This window comes from Petaurus breviceps, unplaced genomic scaffold (assembly GCF_028583685.1).
Source record: "Petaurus breviceps papuanus isolate PSGF00001 unplaced genomic scaffold, PetGlider_PUasm1.0 90925, whole genome shotgun sequence".
NCBI classification, from domain to species: domain Eukaryota; kingdom Metazoa; phylum Chordata; class Mammalia; order Diprotodontia; family Petauridae; genus Petaurus; species Petaurus breviceps.
Window position 1 is genome coordinate 17,822,196 of NW_027187380.1, and position 16,563 is coordinate 17,838,758.

Consider the following 16,563-nt stretch of genomic DNA (forward strand, 5'->3'; position numbering starts at 1 on the left):
AAGAATCAGAAATAGCTGAAATGACTGAACAACAACAACATTCTTTTCTTAATGAGGGCCTACAATAAAGTGGACCAAATGCCATTTCCACTTACTTATAATCTACCATTTGTGTGGTTAGATATGCAAAAAAGAGCTATTAAATTTGCATTTTGCTGTACTAGCTGTAAAAAAAAGGGAAACCAAAGTCAATTAGTGCTTATTAAATGCTTCCTATGTGACATATATTGTTCTAAATACTAGGAATGGAAAGACCAAAACATGGTTCCTTCTCTCACCTTTTAATGAGTGAGACAATATTCAAAAAAAGTACATCTGAGATATAAGGCAGCTAGGTGGTGTAATGGATAGAGCTCTGGGTCTAGAGTCAGGAAAACACAAGATTCATGAAGAACAATAACTGTTGTTCAGTTGTTTTGGTGATGTCTGACTCTTCATGACCTCATTTGCATTTTGTTTTGGCAAAGATACTGATGTGGTTTTTCTTTTCCTTCTCCAGCTTATTTTACAGATGGGGAAACTGAGGCAAATAGGATTAAGTGACTTGCCCAGAGTCACACAGGTAGTAAGTGTCTGAGGCCAAATTTGAACTGAGGAAGATGAGTCTTCCTGACTACAGACCCAGCATTCTATACACTTTACTATTTAGCTGCCGCTAGTGACTACAATATAAATGAAAAGGACAGCACTTATTCTGGAAAATTATGCCTGACCTTAGCCACAAAGAAGTGTGGGAAATGTATTTCCCTCCCTTCTTTGCAGAGGTGAGTGGCTATGTACATGAAACACTATATATAATATTGAACTTGGCTGATGCATTGGATAGTTTTACTCAACTGGTTTGCCTCCCTTTCCAATTTCTTTTTTGTTCTCTGTTATAACAAATGACTTTTGGGGGGAAGAGGAGGAAGAACAGAATAAGCATTTATTAAGTGTATGTTATGTTCCAGACACTGTGATGGGCACTTTGCAAATACATCTTGATTGATCCTCACAAGAACACTAGAATGTAGGTACAATCATTATCCTTATTTTTTCAGTGGAGGAAATTAAGGTGGAGAAAAGTTAAGTGATTTGTCCAGTGTCACATAGCTAGTAAGAGTCTAAGGCTACATTTGAACTTGGGTCTTCTTAACCACACGTCTGGAGCTCTAACCATTGTACCACCTAACCTTTTCTGGGAGGAAAGAGGTAGGAGAGATTTATTGAGATTAAAGATAATGTAAAAACAAATATGTATATATATATGCATATATAATTATGTTGATATAATATAATTATATTGATATTTTAATCTTTTATTTTCTCCCTGTCAACTTTTTCTCCCTTTCTTCTCCTGGATATTTTCTGCCTCTCTAAGTTTCTGTGACTATTTTCTTGGCTCTTTTCATACTTGACTAACCCATCTCCTTTACTGGATTTTCTTCCAGTTTATATTTTATATAGCATATCTCACCACACTCACAATGACCTTTGAGGACCAACGAAGTTGTTCTTGTAGGGAGACCTGGGCTTTGACCCTAGGAAGCTTTTTTTCCTCCTTAATGACCTTATCTTTACACTCTACCTCACTCTCTTCTGCTAGTCTGTAATGCCATGTGGCATGGCCATCCTTGATTTCAGCATCGCTAGAGTCCCTATCCTGGGTCCCTCCTTTCCCCCTAACTCCTGAGGGAACAAGTTGCACCAGATTCTGAGGGTGTGGTAGGGTGCGTCCCCCTTCTTCTGTAACAAATTCATCAATATAAAAATAAAATCTTTTATGATGCCTCCCTCACCACCTTACCCCAGCTAGAGGAAACTTGTATTAAGACCAAAAATTGGCCTACATGTATGAGTTGTAGCTCTGGGAAAGGTAGTACAAATGTACTTATATTCATTTTATAAATGCAGAAACTTGAGAATCAGAAAGGTTAATTCAAATTGCTTATGGTCACATAGTTAGTAAATGGCATAGCCCAGGCTTGGACCTAGGATTTCTGACACCTCTTTGTGTTCTTTCAATTATAAACACATCAAAGATTAATATCTAGGAAAATTGTCTAAAAAAAACCTTAGGAACCTTACAAAAATAACATATAACTGGTCCTATGTCTATATTATGACAAACATTTAGATATTTGCACAGGCACAGAGAATGAACTGAATTATTTCAGCTTTGATCCTGTTTAGCATCCATAGGTCCTATTTCAATGTTCTACATATAACTAGTGTTTGATGCACACAAGATGAAGAAATGAATGAACACTGTGTTGTAACTGTCTGATTTTTCCTTGCATTATTCCCTAAAAAAGAGATTTTCAAATTTTCTTAGTCAATCATTCAGTCAAAGTTTGCAATGCTCTATGGGGGAAATATTTCACAGGTATATTGAGGTTTCAACTATTCATTTCAGAAATTATTGTCCTATTCCACACACCCTAGTTATGTTAGTGAATATTCCATGAATTCCAATGCTTTCTCTTCTACCTCTAAGATTATACTCTCATCTTCATCTTGTAGGGATACATTTATTCCTGAGTATAATCAAGACCTTTGACACAAAGCTAACATTAAAAGTATATCCACCTTTTGGTAAAACTGCTTTCATTTAAAAAATGTATGATTCAAACAAGGAACAATATAAAAAAGTAAAAAGAAATATATTGGAACTTCTCTGCCTCTATCCCAAATCTCTTTTTCTTCCTGTGCCATTCCATTTTCACTGCATCATTGACTGAATATTTATTTAATTTTTACTTTATTATTTCTATTGCATATGTTATTAAACTATATATTATTAAATATAGCATTAAGATTTAATCATTATGTGTGTGGGGGGGTCTGTGTCTCTTCCAAAGGCTAAACAAAATTTTTATCCTAGAATCTCTCTTTCTTTTAAACTATGTATTGATTGAGTAAGCAGAGAGGGAGAGATGCTTAGGTGATTGCCTGAGCATCTCCAAGACAGAGTAGTAGCATGTGTGAAAAAACAATTTTTTAACCATATGCTTTCTATAAAAGGGGTCAGATAGGTCACCTACCATCCTTTAATTAGAGGGTGTAAAACCTTACTAGCTAAGCAGCCTTTGTTACCTTAGGCTACAGAGCTAAAATTGAGACATAATTCTTTGCTAGTGACGATAGAATTTAGAAGGTTGAGAAGTTCAGCAGAGTTCCATAGGGGGTTTGTGGGGGGGATAGCCATCTTAGGATACTCATCTGGAGCTCACCCCATTTTTTCTCCAGGACAAAGAACTATACAGTGGATCCCACTTTCTGGAGAAAACAAAATACTCTTTTTATTTTCAGATATTAGAGAAGGAAGAAAAAAGTTTTTTAAAAGGGGTTGTCCTTTGGAGAGTTCTACTTTTCCTAAAAAGAGATAATTCTAACAATCCTCAGGAAAGTCTGTTCTTTATTTTCTAACATGCTTGGATAGTTCAGAGATCATTCACATCATTCATTCATTATTTCATTTGTTCATTTCTTCAGTTCTTTGAGCAGAGGAGCAGCCTTGGATTCAGTCCTTGCAAGAGGCCATCTAAATGGGGATTCCAACTCTTAGAAACCAAAAGAAAGCAATCAGCATTCACTGAGTCCTTGTTATGTACTGTATTTGCTGCTCAAGACTAATGGTGACATTTCTAGGACTTTTTAGTTATCTTGGTATTTATTGTTTTCAGACATTATTTAAAGTTGTTTTGAGGCGTTTTAGGGAAAGCTCAGGCATGTCCCTGCCTTTACTCTGCCATGATAATGCTTACTATTATGTTTTTGTTTTCTTTTTCTGGATCTGTGATTTCATCAGAGTGGAAACCCTCTGTAGATGAAGACTTAGTGCCTCAGAAAGTTGCTTAGGGCACTAAGAATTTAAATGTTGGGTTCATTGTTACCTAAAAAATAGGTGTCACAGGAAGGACATGAACCAGGTTTTCTCTCTGAGATAAGCCTTTTATCTAATATGCCAAAATTATCTCTTAACTTGACTATTTCATCAAAAATCTTTGTGAATCATTCTGAAAATTTTTGTCAATTGATTGGGAATGTACCTTGTATGACATCATTAGCCTTGTATGACATGAGTTCAAAACTGACCCCAGGACTTTTTTCAGTTAGTGCCTTACTTAATGGTGCTTATGTATTTCTAAATGAGTGTAGAAAGGACATTTTTGGATTTATGCTAGAATTAATGTCAGTAGTACCAAGAGTAATTATTCCCAGTCAATCACCTTGCAAATCTTTCAAACTGACCTTTCATAAAACAGAGCTTCCAGGCTATGAATTCCAAAGGAAATAAAATTTCTAGCTGGAGTTTGTTGAAAACCTATGGAAAACTTATCAACATGCCTCCATTCCTGTAAAGAGACCATGACAAAATATCTACACTAGCTTTCTAAAACCTAGTGCAATTAAATTTTAAATTATATCTCATTGCATGAGATATATGTACTACTGCTCTTCTTTCTTGAACAGGGCCACACAATTGTACCAACTCCTAGTGACAGATTTTTTGTTTACCATACCAAGTCCAAAGTGAAGATTAACCTCAAATTTAGGATGACAAAACCAATGGCAGAAAGTGAAACTGACAAATGAAACTGGCACATTACAATCATTTGATTACTTATATAAAGGAACTATTGCATATGTAATTGTTTCAAAGGAATCTTGATTATATCTCCAGATGTTCTTAGTCAATTCCTTTCTCTAGTGTATATTTTCACTCAGTTTTAGTATATTATTTTCCCCATTCCATGAAAGCTTATGACATTCAATGATTACATTAGGTCATTTCTTCTAGACTTCTAGTAATAGAAGCCTAAATCTCAAAACAAAACATCACTTGGACTTGTTCTCTACAGTACCAAACAATAGTATTCCATTTATGTTTAATCTATGTTGTGTTTTTTCAAGGGACTCAAGAGAAGAAGGCAGCATAGAGTGGAACTGGCTCACCAAAGGTCAAGATGTAAAGAGAAGTGAGCGTAGCCAGTGCAGGAGTGATGGCTTACAAAAGAACTGAGGGGTGAAAAGACTGGAGGAATACTGAAGAGGAAGAACAGAATTTGGAGTTGCAAGGGAGAGAAAAAGGTGGAATGGTAATAGACTGATCAGATAAAGGAATTTCAAAGTTCATGAACATAGGTTGAAATACTTGTTTGTAGTGGCAAGATCAGGGATATGACCAATTAGGTGTACCTATGGTAGAGAGGAGGTCATAAGAATTAAGTAAATGTAGGAATTAGATGGTTGGGATATTTGAAGGAGTTTCAGTAAATATATTGAAGTCTCCTATTATAAGAGTAGTAATTAGGGAGGATAGAAGGACTGTGATCCAGGCATTAGACTAATTGAGAAATGAAAGAGAGTACTTTATGACTGTAGACATCAAGAACCAAAATATTGTTTGGGCAATAAATATAGATTGAATGTGCCTCAAAATTTTACTCTTGGATCCAGTCTTACATCACTAAATTGGCTCCTAGTTATCTCCATCTGGTAGTCCTATAGACATTTCAAACTTATAATGTCTAAAATGAGACATAATCTCTCCCCTTCTCAAATCATCCCTCTATCAAATTCCTTATTTTATCTGAAAGAATGACCTACAGACCTGCAGGTTCTCAACTTTGGATTTCTCCTTGATACATTCCTCTCCTTCATCCTCTCTCATGAGTACCATCTTAATTTTAGACCCTTATCACCTCCAGACTGGACTATTATAAATTCACTAACCAACAACAACAATAACCTCTGTTTTCCCCATTACTAGATTTTCCTCAGTTGATTAATCCCCAGATATCTGCCCTTATCGTCTTCTTACAGCATAGGTCTGACCATGTCATTCCTTTCTTCATATATATTTGAGTTGCTCTTTGTTGCTTCTAGGATAAAATATCTGATCCTTCAAAGTTGGTCTCCAGCTGTTTCCTCAAGTATAGGCAATGGGAGGACATTTCACTGTTAGTGATATTGTAAAAGGGATTCTTATTAAGGCATAAGTTAGAGTAGATGACCTTTGATACATTTAAAAAATTTCTTTCACTATTCAAGATCTTCTATATCTTCAAAGGAATTATTACTTCATCAATTTATGTAAACTATCCATTTGATAGTTGATATAGCATTAAAATATAAGTTAACTTCAGTTTTATTATCATTTTTTGGCACATCCCTCATTGAGCACTGACAATTCCTCCAGTTTTTTCTTTCCTTCTTTATTTGCTTAAATAGCATATTGTAATTGAACCTATGCATGAGTTTTCTGTCCTTTAATAGACTAACCTCCAAATATTTTATGCATTTTGTAGTTATTTTGAATGGGACTACCTTTTCTATTACTGTCTCTTGAAATTTGTTATTATAGAAAAATGAAATTGATTTTTTTGGGTATATTTTGTAGTATGAATTTTTTTCTGAAGCTATTGTCTCAATTAGTACCTTTGCTGATTCCTAGGATTTTATAAGTATACTATCATGTCATCAGAAAATAAAAATAGGTTTATCTCCTCTTTTCCTATCTTTATGCCTTTGATTTCTTTTTCTTGTCTTATTGCTATTGTTAGAATTTGTAGAACTAAATAAATAATAGAAGATGGGCCGTCATTAACTTTATCATTTATTGGAAAAGCTTCTAGCTTATTCCCCTTATATACGAGGTTTGATTTGTGGTCCTTTTGCTTATTTATTCCTTCTTTAGTATCTCTATTTCTCGTGGAAGTCAAGCTTCCATGTTACCTTTTTTGAGATTATTCTTCTAAACACCTTCTATGTTATTGCCTTGTAGATCTTACCTCCTCCTCCTCATGTTTTTTTTTCTATTGAGTTGTTTTCTATTTCTGTTCTTAGAAATATCAATTCCTGATGTAGATATAGAGGATAGAGATATTATCCCACTTTAGAAATTTTCCTGCATCCATGATTGTATCATCCATTTCTGCCTTCTGAAATCTCCACTATCACTTTCTCCCCCTTTACCTCCTAGGAAATCTTTACTCTGGGTTCATTCTCTTTCTATGTAATAATAAATAATAGCAATTAAATACTTTGAGATTTACAATTCACTTTATTTAATATAATTTGTTCTTCACAGAAATCCTATCATGTAAGTATTATCATTATTACTAGATTGCATTGAAAGAACTAGTAAATGTTTGAACAGGATTCAAATTTAAGTCTTATTCAAAGTCCAATACTCTGTATACTATTCCATCTAGTTGTCTATGTTAAATCCCTTTATCTCTTATAATTAAATAAATATTAAAGTTATTTCATATAACATTTGTTAACAAATAAAATAATACAAACCTAGGTAAACTTTGATACTACTTTATCTATGATAAAGATTACGGTCAGTCACTTAAAATATTCACTGTATCTTCAAATTACTTCTCTTCATTTCTGAGAACAAAGTCTCATTCTATTTCATCCTTCACAAGAATTTCTGTAATCCTTTCCATAATACAATGGTTAAAAAAAGTCATCATTAGTAAAGACTTCTCCATTCCCTTTTTTTCTTCTTTGAAGGCATTACAAGAAAAGAATGCTTTCAGTCTTATTTAAAGCCATCACTCTAAATAGTATGTCACCAGACTCATTAATTATAAATTTTCTTTATAATTCTTTTTCATAAAATAAGTAGAAAGTTTTCCCTCACCTTCTTGATCTATGTCTTCTCCAGAGATCATTTAATAGATCAAAGTTAAAAATACATACTTTTTTTCTGACTCCATAATATAAATTACTTCATAGAATATGTTAATGTTTGTTATTTTTAGCTTCTATGATCTTAAAAAAGAAACTGGAAATTCCTATAGATTCCTTAGAAGAGAGTTTTCAAACAGATATTACACACAAATTTAAGATAAATTCCTCTTGCCTCAAAGTAAACCCTTTTCTCATTCTGTCCTGAGTAGAGATAGATATGGTTCCTTTCAATAGTTCACAATCTTTTCATTTGATCAGAGTTCTTAGTGGTCCGTAGACTTTGAGATGATTTTTAAAGGTTAGAAGGAACATAAATTGAGGTATGATTAAGGAAGGGCACAGACTCCCTTCCTTTTTCAGAAATTTGAAGATCTCCCCTTTCTGAACAGATTATGTATCATTTTCATTCCTCCTTTTTTGCCCCTCACCACCAGTCTTTTCTTGATGGACAGCATTAGAATCCAGTATTATTGCTTCTGAAAATTTATGTCTTAAGGTCTCTTGAACAGGACCTGATCATTGACTCAAAATAAATTTTGAGCTTGTGAATTCAATCAGCCTCAAAGCATTTATTGAGTGAATTAATCATCACTCAGAATGACATTTCCACTAGGGTCAAGTTAAGATTTGAACCCAGGCCCCAACTATAAAAAGCAGCTGTATGAATGATCTCCAGCCTCAGTCACCTAACTCCACTAGCTTACCCTCTTCATAAATGTGAGACTTACCGTAAATTGGGGTGGGGGGGAGGAGTTCTCAGTTACTATGAAAACAAATCATTACCAGAAAACTGAATTCCCATTTTATTGTATTTGTTTTATTTATATTTTCATTACTTCTTCCAAAGTCTCCATATTTTCCATGTGCTTTTTGCCCTTCTCATCTGTTCTGGACCTTGAGGAAAGTTGGGCTTTCCTCCATCAACTAATGTGTTGAGGGTTTTATAAACATTCATTTTTTATTGTTTTCTCTCTACTTTTCCATTTCAAGTTTCTGAATCTAGTTATATTTGTCTAAATGTGAGCAACTTGTAAGAGTAAAGAGCAGACAAAAGCAGTTTTCTGCATGATTAATAGGAGAAAGAGATATCACTGATGTTTCTCCCTTTGAAATTGGAAAAAGAGTACTAGAAATTAGGTAGCTCTTTGTCATGTAATATATTCACATGTTGGCATACAAACATACATACATGTGTACACACATAGATCATATTAAATCCACTACAGGTCCAGTTGCATGACAGGGATCCACAGGAGACTCTACATATTCTTTAGTTGTGATGAATCACCCTAATGGATTTGAACACCATTGGCCTACAAAAACTGGTATTGTGGGAAGTGAAAGAGAAATTATGGTGAGAACATTGGAGGGAGTTTGCATATCAATATCTATCTTTTCAACCATATGGAGAGTTCATGTTACACATATGTACATATATAGGTATGTATACACAGACATACACAGTCCATACATAGGTATGAGTATGCAACTCATATAGAAAAACACATGCTGGGGCAGCTAGGTGGTACAGTGAATAGAGCACTGACCCTGGAGTCAGGAGGACCTGAGGACCTGGCTCAGAGAATGTAACAACCTTTTGGACCCACTGGCCAATCAAAAAGTATCTCCTGAAAAACAAGCCTCCCACCCCAGGCTCCAGGTGCACTTTAGCCTAGGGGCAGGGGAGATCTTTAAAATTTACATTCCCATTACAGTAAGTCACTTAACCCCAGCTGCCCCCCTCCAAAAAGCAGACAGAAAGAAAGAAAGAAAGAAAGAAAGAAAGAAAGAAAGAAAGAAAGAAAGGAAGGAAGGAAGGAAGGAAGGAAGGAAGGAAGGAAGGAAGGAAGGAAGGAAGGAAGGAAGGAAGGAAGGAAGGAAGGAAGGAAGGAAGGAAGGAAGGAAGTTTCATGTTGTGAAACTTAGATTCTAAGAGTGTTGTTGCCTGGAACTCTAAGAGGTTAAATGATCAGAGTCACACAGATGGTATAGACAATATATCAGATAGACAATATATCTGGAGCAGGATCTTCAACCCAGGTCTTTCTAACTTCAAGGATATGCTGTCTTTCAACATATGCATGCCTTGAATGGATTAAATAAATGAAACCACAAACAAATATTCATACATATACACATACACATAAATATATATATACATATACATATGCACATACATATTCATATATCTATACATATACATGTGTGTGCCCAGTTTTTCTTCAGTTCTATACCTAAATCTTTTCAACCTTGATAGAACTTGGCAGAGTCTGTGGAACCCAGGATCTCCTCCATATTTAAAGCCCCTGATTTCTTCATATCCGTCCTCTGTAAATTGATGGAAATTGTAGCCAAGCAAACAAGCATTTATTATTCTATATGTTAGACACTGGGATAATCGTTAGAGATGCAAATACAAGCAAAGAAAAGAGTCTCTGCCCTCAAAGAGCTTATAGTCTAATAAGAAAGTTAGCACCTAAAAAGGAAGCCAAAAAAGCAGGGGCAGGGGTGGAGAGGTGAATGAGGACATACCCATATGAAATCATAGTGGAGAAAAAAAAAAAAGCAAATAAACCCATTTATCTGAGCTGATAGCAAAACAGAAATCAGAGAAGTATGAACATGAAACTACATAGGTGTGTGTGTATACAGAGAGAAGAGAAAGAAAGACAGACAGAGAGAGAGAGACAAAGAGAGACAGAGAGAGAGGAATTCTCCCATTGGGAGGGAGGTAATTCAGCTCTGTCAAGAGAAATTCCCAAATTTCACCCAAGGTGGAAATTCCCTGAAGTCTCTAGTGTAGCAAATTGGGTATGGGGAGATGATTGAAGTTCTAAATGTCAATATCTTCCCAAAATTCAGCTATCTGAAGAGAGGTTGAGGTACTGCATCTTCTCCCTAGAAGCTAGTGGCCAGAAGACCCTGAAGCAACTAAAGATCTTGGCAAGGCTAAAGAGACCAGACCTTTCTTCTTTCTTGCTCTCACCAATCCCACCACACCCCTCATGTTGTCCCTAATAACAAGGAGAGAAGGTACTTGGGTTACATTTCTCCCCTGGAGGAACACTCTTTGAAGTCCATTGCAAAGATCATCAAGGACAAGTTCAAAAACTTCAGTGACAGTATAAACACAAACATTAGTATTTTGAAACAACAAGAGTGATTTTTCTGCACTCTAGGTAGCCAACCTATGGTATTGTGGGTTTGGGGTTTTTTTTTTGGCTTTTTGGAGGGGGGAGGTCAGGGCAATTGGGGTTAAGTGACTTGACTAAGGTCACACGGCCAGTAAATGTTAAGTGCCTGAGGCCGGATTTGAACTCAGGTCCTCCTGACTCCAGGGCTGGTGCTCTATTCAGTATGCCACCTAGCCACCCCAACCTATGGTATTGTTGAAACTGTAATAAAACAAATGAAAATTAACAGCACATGAAATAGACATGGCACTATGCAGAGCTTAACCTTGGAAGGATACTATAATGACAACATGCCTAATTACAAGATGTTCATAACACTTGCACATTTTGAAAGTACATTCATATCCATAGTACAGAGCAATCAGTCAAAGGCAAAAAGTATGCAAAGCTTGCTAGCTGTAACAATGACACTATCAACAGGCACACACACACACATATTTCAACTTACCTATAAGTAGTAGCACTATGTCTGCAAATTAATTTAGATAGTATTATCATTTTTATTATATTGGAATAGTCCATACATGAGCAATTAGCATCTTCCTTTAATTATTCAAATTTGTCTTTACTTTTGTAAGGAGGATTAAGACAAAGAAGGTAAAATGATTTACCCAAACTCACATAATTTATAAGGGTAAAACTGTGGTTAGCATTACTGTTTTCTGAGACCAAATGCTACATCTATTAATCTTTCCATTAAACTGACAATTCATATCCTAGATCCTAAAATAATATATCAGATTTCCAAGTTGCTTCCAATATATTTGGATTGGATATCTAGAAAATGATCCTGCAATGGATATTTAGGCTATTGAAATCCAATTAAAAATACAAAATTAAATCTTTGATGAGTAAAATGAATGCTTTAATTACATGTTAATAACCTAACTATACAGGCTATTGACTTCCTAAAAAAACCTGTTTAAAAAGCCTTATATAATATCATAACAGTCATTCAACAAGCATTTTTAATGCCTAATATGAGGCAGGCACTGTTCCAAACACTGGGAAGAAAAATCTTAACTCTTGCTCTCAAGGAGGTCACAGTCTAATGGGAGCGATAACATGCAAACAATGATGTACAAATATGTTATAGAGAGGATAAGTGACAGATAATCAACAGAGACAAAACATTGGAATTCAGGGGAATCAGTAAAGGCATCTTGCAGACAGTGGGTCTTTAACTGAGAATTAATGGAAACCAGGGAAGGCAGAGAGGAGGAAGAAGTTCCAATTTGGAGGAAAACAAAATGAAAATGCCCAGAGTTAAGTGATGAAGAATTGAGTTTGAGAAAGAGCAAGTAGCCCACTGTCACATGATCACAGTCAGGAGAGTGGAAAGGCAGAAAGAGACCAGGTTATAAAGGGGTTTGAGTATTGGAACTTGAGGCCAGATGTCCCAGCACCATAGCCAGGAACACGTTGTATGGTGGGGTATGATCTAAATTTTTTAGAGGACTTTTTGTTGGACAGAAAAGAAATAAGAAAAATCTCCACTGGAATATGCATAAGAATCCCTTAAAATCACTTTGGACAGATTTTACCCAAATAGTAATAGTAATTGAATTTAAAGATCCCCCTGTATTGGCTTGTTTTTTGGTTTGATTGTGTTAAAACCCAGAGCTTGTGAATCCCACTTGTGGGATGGACTTGTTGACGTAAAAAGAGAGTGCTGAACTGGGAGGAGCTGATGACATAAATTTAGAGAGACACAAAGAAAGAGAGAGGCACAAGAACTTTTTGGAAGCAGCACCTTTGGAGGCAGAGAGAGACTGAGAGGATTGCTGAGGGCCACTTTGAATTGCCCAGGACTTTTGAGAGCTGCCACCCAGAGCTGCCAAGGACTGAGGAGACATGGCTGTTATGCTGGTACTTTGTCTGTTTGATGTTGTTTTGCCAGATTTGTCAACTGGTGAAAGACATTCCTGTTGTTGCAGAGGTGTTGGAACCTTGCTGTTGGTTCAGAGCTACTGAGACTGTTCTGCAGACAGAGAGTTAATTCTGTCCACTGGTGAAGGACAGTCCTGTTGGTGCAGAGGTTTTGGAACCTTGCTGTTGGTTCAGAAACCCCGAAGAAGGACTTTCTTGTTGTATGTTTACAGAAATCCTGGAAGAGGGTTTTGCTAATGTTTTCAGGGGTCCTAGTACTGTTCTGCAGACAGAGAATGAATTAATGAAGACACTGGCAATGTATCTTGTGGCCTTCCTAAACTTTGTCTCCCCAGGAACAAAGATTGCTGAGAACTTGCCTCATGTCAAGATGAAGAAAAGACCTCTATTTGGGTATTAAATGCTGTGCTTAAGCTTGTTGTAAGTCTGGGGTAGATTCAATTGTGATCCAAGGGTGGGGAACTTTTGATCTTTTTGTGCTCTGTGATTGAACAAATGAATGTACTTTGCTTATTATTGGAAACTAATCTCCATTTGAGAACAGGGGTTTTGTGATGAATGTACAGCCTAGGGGTGGAGTAGTATTTAGAAGAGGGACTTTGTGATTGATTAAATAAATGTAATGTCCAGGGGTGGAGTAGTACTTGATTAAATCACACTTGGTAAATGCTGTATTTTGAATTATGCTATATGTTGATTCTCTCTGTTCTTAATTTGTCACTGAATAAAATGGAGAGTACCTATGCTGGTATTTTGAACCTTGGGAAGTTGCCTTTGCTTGGCATTACAGGGGTTTAAAAGCCAAAGGATTTAACATTGAACATTGGAAGTAATAGGGAGCCACTATCATTTATTATATAGGGGATAACATGGTCAGATCTCCACTGAAGGTAGATCAGTCTAATAGCTGATAGGAGAATGGATTGGTGTTGGGAAAGAGTAGAGGCTGGGAGATTAACAAAGAGCCCACTGCAATGGTGCGAAGTAAAGAATGCCCACTCCAGAGGTGGGGCAGTGTGAGAGGAGAGAAGGTGGCATATATGAGAGATGTTTCAAAGGTAGAATCAACAGAACCTCACAATGGATTGGATGCGTGGTGGTAAGAGAAAGTGAGGCATTGAAGGTTGAATGATTGGGAAGGTGGTGGTGCCCTCAACAGAAATAGAGTAGGTAGAAAAAGAAGAAGGTTTTGGAGGAAAGGCAGTGGGTTTAACTGAATATTTTGGGTGTCTTGATGTTTATTGTATATAAAATTCAAGATGTACAATAGGCAGTTGGAGATGTGAGCCTGAAGATCAGGAGAGAGATTAGTGCTAATTATAATACCTAACATTTATATAGCACTTACTAAGTACTTTACAATTATTATCTCATTTTATCATTGGAGATAGGTGCTATTATTATCCTCATTTTACAGATGAGGAAACTGAGGCAAACAAGGATTATGTGACCTGCTCAAGATCACACAGCTAATAAGTATCCAATTCTAGGACTTTCCTGATTCTAGGATTTGTGTTCTATCTACTGCACCATCTAGCTGCCAATAGATCTGAAAACCATCAGCAATGAGGTGATAATTGAATCCATGGGAGCTGATGAGATCACTAAAAAAAAAAAAAAAAAAAGCACTGAGAGAGAAAAGAAGTGGGCCCAAGACAGAGCCTTGAAGGACATCTGCTGTTAGCAGGAATGACTTGGGTGAATAGTCAGCAAAAGAGAATGAGGTACAACCACCAGGAGAGATCAGCGCTATGAAAATCTAGAAAGAAGAGATTATCCAGGAGAAGAGGGTGATCACCAGTGTCCAAGACTGCAGAGAGGTAAAGGATTAGGATTGAGAAAAGGTCACTACATTTAGCAATTAAGAGATCATTAGTAACCTTGGAAAGAATAGTTTCAAGGGAATAAGAGCAGAAATCATACTGCAGAGGCTTAAGAAAAAAGGAAGTGGCTCTTTGGCCCATTCACTACCAGAATGAAGACCATTCTAAGCAACCAGACCGTCGACATCCCAGAAAATGTTGACATCTCTCTTAAGGGTCGGACAGTTATTGTGAAAGGGCCCAGACAAATCCTCCGCAGGGATTTCAACCATATTGATGTTGAGCTCAGTCTCCTTGGAAAGAAGAAAAAAAGGCTTCCGGCAGACAAGTGGTGGGGAAATCAAAAAGAACTTGCAACTGTGCGCACAATCTGTAGTCATGTACAAAACATGATCAAAGGTGCAACCCTGGGTTTTTGTTACAAGATGAGGTCTGTGTATGTTCACTTCCCCATCAATGTTGTTGTTCAAGAGAATGGCTCACTTGTTGAAATCAGAAATTTCTTGGGTGAAAAATATATCTGAAGAGTGCGCATGAGACCAGGTGTTGCTTGTGCTGTTTCTTAAGCCCAAAAAGATGAGTTAATTCTTGAAGGAAATGATATTGAACAGCTGCCCTGATCCAACAGGCCACCACAGTCAAAAACAAGGATATCAGAAAATTTTTGGATGGCATCTATGTTTCTGAGAAAGGCACAATGAAACAAGCTGATGAATAAGTTGGAAAAGATGCCAAAGGCCACGTCCTGAAGAGTTAACACTTATTCAGATGTCAAATAAAAATACTTTTTATCCAAAAGAAAAAAGGAAGTGGAGACATGAATTATATTGATTGGCTTCTCAAAAGATTTAGATGCAAAAGGGAGAAGAGATTTAGGATAACGACTAGCAAGGAGGAATGGACACAGTGAGGGTTTTTTGAGGGTGGGAGAAATGGCTCTGTCTGTAGGCTGAAAGTAGACAAGGAGAGACTGGAGATTCATGTCAGAGTGGGGATTATAGATGGGGCCACTGGGTGCAGAAGACAGAATCTAACAGAATCACTTGTTCATGTGAAGGGGTTTGTCTTGGCAAAAAAAAGAAAGGCTAACTTTTCTTGGGAAAGGGTGAAGCAGTAGATGGGGATCAGGGAAGAAGAGGAAGCTTTGGGCAAATGGCCTCAATTTTTTTAGAGAAATGTAAGGCCAAGATTCTCAGCTGAGAGTGTTGAGGAAGTGCTATGGGAGGCTTGAAGAGGGATGAAAAGGTTTGTAAAAAACATTGTGGTGAATAGGGTAGGGAAATGATTAGGGAAGTATAAAAGGATTCCTTGCCTCAGTGAGAGCCCAATTGAGATTATTTGTTGTGGATCCAGCCAACATAGTTTTATGATTTCCCCAGCTTCATTCAATAGCACATGAGTAGGAATGAAAGCAAAAGCTTGGCAGAAATCATTCAAGTCTGAGATTTGGCAGGGCAAGATTTTTGGTAGGATAAAGGGGCAAGTAACTCAATAGAAGAGGAAAATATAGACTTGAACTCAAGTTGTACATAATAGATTTGCAGTTTCATGTACAATCATCTTTTTTTTCTATTCTGCTGTTATGGAAATGACTCCTCAAGGAGCTTACATCTCACTATTGAATTAGCAGTAGGTATTTGTAATTGTGTATTGTAAGGCTATATCGCATCTGTCAATGCTTGTATTATTTCTTTCAGAATAAAATAAATAAAACTTTAAAAAAGAAGTAGAAGTAAAGATTCTTGTATTACATTAAGCTTGGCATGTAGAAACTGTAATGTCAGTATTACTTCTTACTTCAGGTCTCTCTCTGTCTCTTCACTTGGACAAAGGAACAAATAAACATTTCTTGAATTGAAAAAAAATAGAAAAGAAAAAAAATTGAACTCAAGAAAAATGAGTTTTGCTCCTTGCCCAGGCTGCCAACCTGTTTGCGATATCAAAATTAATTGAATCTACACCCACTG

The 16,563-nt window shown here is 36.4% G+C and overlaps 1 pseudogene; it reads left to right on the forward strand.

Moving 5' to 3' along the window:
• The first annotated feature begins 14,714 nt into the window (after window positions 1-14,714).
• LOC138152268 (large ribosomal subunit protein uL6-like) lies at window positions 14,715-15,369 on the forward strand (annotated as a pseudogene).
• Window positions 15,370-16,563: the final 1,194 nt, after the last annotated feature.